We start from the raw sequence: 8,465 nt of genomic DNA, 5'->3' as shown, positions 1-8,465 counted from the left end.
TCCAAGTAGGAGGGTCTTGAGCTAACCCTAGCCATGAGGCAATATATGGATACTGATCCGGGTGTCCTGGCTCTCCTGTGACTACTGTATAGATTGCTTCCACTATTTTTAAGTTCATGGTGTTCTCTGGTGGCCATTTTACTCCCATAGGGGGCCATTCGACCTCACAGAGTGTCTGGAGGCAGTTAGGCGTCATCTTTACCCCATAGTCTGCTCCAAATCCCTTCTTTAAAATTTTAATCATGCACTCCAATACAGTTGCCTTAGATTCACTTCCTCCCATCTTGCTTACCTTCTTGGACCTTCTTCTACTTTTCAATCTGTCTATGAAGTTCTCAGTACCCTATGTACTTCTGATATTTCCACTCAATGAAATACTTAACTTGCCATTCCGCCTCCTTCCTAATTGGGGTGAGAAGAGCCTTCCCTGCAAGATCCCAGAGGGAGAAGGGGGATCAGCGTGTCTTCACCTGCCGGTCAGCACAGCCGAACCAGAACACCACGTGATCCAAGACTGTTTCTCCCTTAACTTTTAAAGTCCATTCTGCCTCGGTGGGCTTGATCAGATGTGGATGAAAACACAGATGGGTTAAATATCCCACATCCCAGGCTGTCTCCAGAAAAGCCATTTCATACTCACTTTTGTATCCCCCTCCTTCTAGCCTGACAATTCCGAGGGAGTCAAGAATCTCACAGCAGGTGGGACACCTGCAGAATATAGCACCCAAAGACCAAGTTTCTTCTCCTAACAATCCCCTGGCGATTGCCTGGTAATAATTTCCCCCAAAACAGCGTGGACACCACCTCCTAAATGACATTCACAAATTTCCCTCCTAAGCCCTACACGCTTGTCAACCTGTGTACCGAGCAATCGCTGCCGCCTGCCTATTCCAGGCTCCTGTGGGTCCGTCCCCTTCTAGTCCCTCCCAGGGGGGTGAGCAGGCCCCCTCTTCCACCCTGCTGGGTGGGTTCCTCCTCACCTGAGCGCTCAGTTCCCCTGCTGCCGTCCGCTACCTGCTAACGTGAAAGGCCAGTGCGTTGAGAAGCAGAATGCTTCCAGAAGGGCGAGGCGCCTTCCCCCACTCTAGAAGATTCAAGCCACAAGGCCTTGGAGCAGTCCCAAATGGGATCTGTCTCCTCAAACTGAGGAGTTTCCTGGCCAATGCACCAAATGTTGTAGCCACATGTTCTGGGAAACAAACTCACTCAGACGGACAGTGCAGATGGTGGAGTGCAGTTTATTACACCGGCAGGCCCAAGGCAGAGCCTCCTCTTAGCCAAGGACCCTGACCAGTTTTTTTGAAAACCTTATATACCCTAAGTGTACGTGCTCAAACCCATCTCCCCAAATTCTCTGAAGCTAGTCTGAACAAAGGAAAAGAAAGATACAATCCAAGTTAACCCTTGATTCCTATGCCTTAAGCCTAGGTAGTTAACTGGACAATTATCAATAGGCCTGTGGTCGGACCCCAATAAGCATAATAGAATTTATGATTCTATTTGGTTACACAGATAATTAGGGTATTCTTTTAGGCGAGGGAGAGTCAGGGGTGGGGGGAGGCGGTCTGGTTTTCCAGTTGGCATGTCGTTTCCATCAATACTGGCATATAGCTCAAAGTCCACAGTCCAGCCCAAGATGGAGTCCTGCTTTCAAGGTGGAGCCTGTTCTGCCTGTTTCCTCCTTCAGGTGCTTAGGTCCTTTTTGATGCTGACCTCCTTCTCCCCATGTTTTCTTTCAACTCAGCCCTCCTGTGTCCACCTGGAGCATACTGGGGATGGCAGGCCCCTGATGCAGTCACTCTCCCTCTCGGGTACCTGCATGTTTTGCTCTGTTTAAGATTGATCACCTTAAAGTGCCTTCTTGGCCTTTCACACTGGAAATCACAGCACTTTCTCTAGAGGGACAATTTTCTGCAGGATTGGCTATTTTATATAGTAGCACAAGAGTGAAGAAAACACATTTAACTGTGGAAAGGGTATCGGCAGTAGCCCTAAGTGTAAATTTTCTTTTTGGGGCCCACTTATTGAACTGGTTTAGAAAACCCCAGATTCTTGTTAATTTAGACAATTGGAAAAGAAATTAAGGAATGACTACAGGGGCCTCTATTTAGCGGTGCTTGTTAATTATCTGCATCCTACAGAGAAAACGATGAGGTGGGGAGGAGGAAGAGAATAGGGGGAGAGAGAGAGAAATCTGCTGCAGGACCCCAGCCTGTAATAGAAGCAACGACCTTACGTCCCCTAATCACAGAGTGCACGTCCTGTTTTTCTGCAAAATGAACTTATCATGAAATTTGAGATGCCCCTTCCCCTCTGTCCTTTTCAGACTTGCTGTCTGCTCTTTCTGTCTTTTTAGCTCCCCCGAGGGCAGATGGATAGGCTGGCTCTCTGTGACTCAGTGCCATTTTATAGAGTTAATTCTTCTGTCTCTTGCCTCCTTTCAAGATAAAGATCAGGGCTTGACATTATGGCAGGCCTCCTTAAAGACCTGTGAGAGGGTAAGGTTCTTTAAAATATAATCACTTGCTTCCAGGCAAATAGCAATAGTTCCTGTTCCCAAACTTTAACCTTCCAACTATTAAATGTTAAATGTAAACAAGTTAAACCTTTATATTGCATTAAATACCTTCCTTTAAAAAATTTCCTTCTCAGATAAATTCTCCCATGGATTTCTCCCCTTAACCAGAGCTGGCTGTATTTACTCCTTCCTATTTTTTAAAAATCGGACTACAGTTGATTTACAATGTGTGTTAGTTTCAGGCGTACAGCATAGTGATTCTGTTATACAAACACATAAAAGAACATATGTATTATTTTCAGATTATTTTCCTTTATAGGTTACTACAAAATATTGAGTATAGTTCCCTATGCTATATACTAGGTCCTTGTTGGTTATCTACTTTATATATAGTAGTATGTATATGTTAATCCCAAACTCTTAATTTATCCATTGCCCTTTCCCCATGGATAACTATAAATTTGTTTTTTTATGTCTGTGGGTCTATTTCTGTTTTGTAAATAAATTCATTTGCATCTTTGTTTTGTTTGCACATATAAGCAATATCCTATGATATTCATCTTTGTCTGGCTTACTTCACTTAGTGTCATATCTATAGGTCCATCCATGTGGCAGCAAATGGCATTATTTCATTGTTTTTTAATGATAATATTCCATTGTATTGTATATGTGTGTACCATCATTCATCTGTCAATGGACATGTAGTTTGCCCCTCTCTTTCCTAAATTCTTAAGATGGAGTGCATGAGAGTATATATATGTATATTTTTAATTAATCTTATTGAAAAACTGTATAAAGTGTAAGTTGCTTTACAATGTCATGTTAGTTTCTACTGTACAGCAAAGTGAATACATATGTATATGTATACATATATCCCCCCTTTTCTGGATTTCCTTTCCATTTAGGTCCCCACAGAGTGCTGAGTAGAGTTCCTTGAGCTATACAGTAGGCTCTCATTAGTTACCGATTTTATGCGTAGTGTCAGTAATACATGTCAACCCCAGTCTCTCAATTCGTCCCACCTCACTCACCTTCCCCTTTGGTGTCCATATGTTTGTTCTCTACATCTTTCTCTCTATTTCTGCTTTGCAAATAAGATCATCTATACCATTTTTCTAGATTCTACATATATGCATTAATATATGATACTTGTTTTTCTCTTTCTGACTTACTTCACTGTGTATGACAGTCTCTAGATCCTTCCACCTCTTTACAAATGACACAATTGTTTTCCTTTTTTTGACTGAGTAATATTCCATTGTGTATATGTACCACATTTTCATTATCTGTTGACAGGTATTTAAGTTGCTTCCATATCCTGGCTATTGTAAATACTGTGTCTTTTTAAAAAATTAATTAATTAATTTTAATTGAAGGCTAAGGCTAATTACTTTACAATATTGTATTGGTTTTGCCATACATTGACATGAATCGGCTGTGGGTGTACATGTGTCCCCCATCCTGAAACCCCCTCCCACCTCCCTCCCCATCCCTTCCTACAGGGTTGTCCCAGTGCACTGGCTTTGAGTGCCTTGTTTCATGCATCAAACTTGGACTGGTCATCTATTTCACATGTGACATACATGTTTCAGTGCTATTCTCTCAAATCTTCCCACTCTTACCTTCTCCTAAGGTCCAAAAATTTGGACCAAAAGTCTGTTCTTTATATCTGTGTCTCTTTTGCTGTCTTGCATATAGAGTCATCATTACCATCTTTCTAAATTCCATATATATGCGTTAATATACCATCCTGGTGTTTTTCTTTCTGACTTACTTCACTCTGTATAATAGGCTCCAGTTTAACCTACCTCATTAGAACTGATTCAAATGCGTTCTTTTTAATAGCTGAGCAATGTTCTGTTGTGTATATGTACCACAGCTTTCTTATCCATTCTGCCGAGGGACATCTAGGTTGCTTTCATGTCCTGGCTACTGTAAGCAGAGCTGTGATGAACACTGGGGTGCATGTGTCTTTTTGCATTATGGTTTTCTCTTGGTATATGCCCGGTAGGGGGATTGCTGGGTCATATAGTGGTTCTGTTTTTAGTTTTTTAAGGAACCTCCATGCTATTCTCCATAGTGGCTGTATCAAGTTACATCCCCACCAACAGTGCAGGAGGCTTCCCTTTTCTCCACATTTATGGGTAGATTTGTTTGTAGATGGCCTGTGTGAAGTGATACCTCACTGTAGTTTCAATTTGCATTTCTCTAATAATGAGTGATGTTGAGCATCTTTTCATGTGTTTGTTGGCCTCTTTTTGTCTTCTTTGGAAAAATGTCTGTTTAGGTCTTCTACCCACTTTTTGATTGGGTGTTTTTTTCTTTTGTTTTTTTTTTTGAGCTGCATAAGCTGTTTGTATATTTTGAAGATTAATCCTTTGTCATTTGCTTCATTTGGAAATATTTTCTCCTATTCTGAGGGTTGTCTTTTCTTCTTGCTTATGGTTTACTTTGCTGTGCAAGAGCTTTTAAGTTTAAAAGGGAGTATATTTTTTAAGTCACGAGGAAAATTCTGTTTGTCTGTTATCTCAGTGATAAGTGCTCCTGTTTTTGCTGGGTTGGCTTGATTGAGCTAAGGCTGAACGGTGATACTCTCCACTCAGCCATCATATTGCCCTCCTGGAGCCTCAACTACTATGTCACCCTTGGTTGGAACTCTGGTTTCAGAGGAGGAGACTCTGAAAGATGAAAATGGGGGCTTCTTAATTATGGAACTGTGCTCTTTCCTGAAGCAAATAGGGAAAAACATGAGTTCGTATTTACGTGGATCATTTTTAACTCATATGTTTTTGGAGGGATGTTAAATTGATGCTTACGTCCTCTTTGATTTCTTTCATCAGTGTTTTATAGTTTTCTGCGTATAGGTCCTTTGTTTCTTTAGGTAGATATACTCCTAAGTATTTTATTCTTTTTGTTGCAATGGTGAATGGTATTGTTTCCTTAATTTCTCTGTCTGTTTTTTCATTGTTAGTATATAGGAATGCAAGGGATTTCTGTGTGTTAATTTTATATCCTGCAACTTTACTATATTCATTGATTAGCTCTAGTAATTTTCTGGTAGAGTCTTTAGGGTTTTCTATGTAGAGGATCATGTCATCTGCAAACAGTGAGAGTTTTATTTCTTCTTTTCCTATCTGGATTACACTGTTGGTGGGAATGCAAACTAGTACAGCCGCTATGGAAACAGTGTGGAGATTTCTTAAAAAACTGGAAATAGAACTGCCATATGACCCAGCAATCCCACTTCTGGGCATACACACTGAGGAAACCAGATCTGAAAGAGACACGTGCACCCCAATGTTCATCGCAGCACTGTTTATAATAGCCAGGACATGGAAGCAACCTAGATGCCCATCAGCAGATGAATGGATAAGGAAGCTGTGGTACATATACACCATGGAATATTACTCAGCCATTAAAAAGAATTCATTTGAACCAGTCCTAATGAGATGGATGAAGCTGGAGCCCCTTATACAGAGTGAAGTAAGCCAGAAAGATAAAGAACATTACAGCATACTGACACATGTATATGGAATTTAGAAAGGTGATAACGATAACCCTATATGCAGAACAGAAAAAGAGACACAGAAATACAGAACAGACTTTTGAACTTTGTGGGAGAATGTGAGGGTGGGATATTTCAAAAGAACAGCATGTATACTATCTATGGTGAAACAGATCACCAGCCCAGGTGGGATGCACGAGACAAGTGCTCCGGCCTGGTGCACTGGGAAGACCCAGAGGAATCGGGTGGAGAGGGAGGTGGGAGGGGGGATCGGGATTGGGAATACATGTAAATCCATGGCTGATTCATATCAATGTATGACAAAACCCACTGGAAAAAAAAAATAATAAAAAAAAAAATAAATTGATGCTTACGAAACACAGAAGTGCTAGGCTTTAGCTGTGTGCCTTTAGCATAGCTGGCTGACATGCAGTGCCCAGCAGCCTTCCAGAGAACAAACCAGGATGATGGTTCCCCAAGGAGGTGAGGAGTTTCACTTTTGGCTTAGCTTTAATTGCCATCCAAAGACTTCACTTTAGAAATCTGGTCCTCTAAAGAGCTGGAGATGGATAGGTGCTTCTGGCTCCAGGATGTTCTCAACGGTTTTGAGCTCCCTTATGAACAGTTTGCATGACTGTAAGCACGAGGCTTCAAGAACTTCCTAGCCAAGAGCAGTGCCCCCTTGCTGGTGGAGGTCGACAGTGTTGGCATGACCAAGTGAACGAGGGACAGATACATGACCTCCTCAAAGCTTCTAGGAGCCTTTCATCATGGAGGGTGCTCTTACCTTAGAGAAATGGGGACCATTAAATCAGAAGGAATTGTGGCATCCTGGCCCAGCATCCAGTAAGAGGTGCTAAGAGCAGCACAGCCACCCAGCCTCTGGGTCCTGGCTGCCTGGAGCTTTTGATTCACTTTAAAAAATGACCAAACAAAACCACACACACACAAATGAGCTCATGCTGAATGAGTGGCAGTTACCAGGAATCATGCTAGCAGATATGATGGAAATGAGTTTTATTAAATGTGTAATTTTGAGCTATCTGAGTTCAGCTAGTTACATCAGAACTGTGTGATAAGTCAAGAGATTATGAGTATGAATAATGCCTTGGCATGCATTTGCCTTATTTCTGAGTTAAGTTCCGTGTTTATATGATAATCATTGATCTTCTCTAGCTACCATGCAGGTTCAGTCCCTGGATCTGGAAGATCCATTGGAAGAGGAAATGGCAACCCCCTTTAGTATTCTTGCATCGGGAATCCCATGGACAGAGGCGCCTAGTGGGCTACAGTCCATGGGGTCACAAAGAGTCAGACACAACTGAAGTGATTTAGCGTGCATGCATGCATTATCAACAGTTCAGGCAGTCTTCCCAATTATGTTTTTGTTTTCTTGTGACCTACTTCTGAAAACGTGTGGATGTGTTTGATCTAGACTATGGTGGTCTTGGACCTGCTCTGCCTGGGTTCCTTTTTTGTCCTTCCCCTGTCGTGTTCTCTATCATGAAGAACTATAGAGGCTACTGCAGGGCTACCTACAGAGGCTGTGGTTCACCAAAGTCCTGTTTGATGGCTTCTCACTGAGTTGAGCCACTGGAGGCCCTGGTGAGAGCCTGGAGGAGGGAGATTGGGAGAAGCCGGGGTAATTTCCCTCCTCCTTCTGCCCTGGGCTGATGCTCTGGCAGCAGGGGAATTTTCCCTGTGGCTCCAGCTCCCACTGTACAGGCTGTCCATGGTTCCAGCTTTGCTGGCTCATGGGCTCTCCTGAGTTCCAGCAGTACTACCTCTTGTCTTTGTTCTGCAGCCTAAAGGTGGGATTGGCTTCCTGTTGTTGTTGACATCTGGGTTATGTCATCATTTCCTGTTCGACTCTCAGCTTTTCCATCACCTGTGTAACCCTTTCTGCGCCCTCAATCCCTTCTGTTTGTTCAATACTTGCAGTGGTACGTCATCCACCTCCTCATTTTGTGAAGAGGAATTTGGAGCCCAGAGAGGTTAAAGTGTGCTTCCTAAGGTTCTCTGGAAGTCAGACTCGTAGCACTTCAGTCACAGACAATGCCGTTAAGAATCCAGAAGTAAGAAAACAGTGTAATTTCCTTAATGTGAATAGCTATCTGAAAATCCTCACAGTGAGGTCCAAACATCAGTCTCTCTAAGCAGACATTCATTAAGCCCATTATTTCTGTTTTTGCAAGTAATTATTCAACCTGTTGTCACTAAAATTCTCCTGGGAAACTGGTGCTTGTATTTGCTTGATGACAGCATTGCTCTTAGGCTGCTGTTTCATTGACTAGAGCTCTTATGGCCTGGAATTGTGGCGAATGGTACAATTGTGGTGAATGGCACCATTCCCCAGGCACCTAATTCACTGTTAACTGGAGTCTCACCCAGTGTAATCTGGGTTGATCATTTATAGACGCCAAGAGAACTGAAATCCCCAGA

Source organism: Dama dama, chromosome 9 (genome assembly GCF_033118175.1).
Source record: "Dama dama isolate Ldn47 chromosome 9, ASM3311817v1, whole genome shotgun sequence".
Classification (NCBI taxonomy): Eukaryota; Metazoa; Chordata; class Mammalia; order Artiodactyla; family Cervidae; genus Dama; species Dama dama.
Note: the sequence above shows the minus strand (reverse complement) of the source record.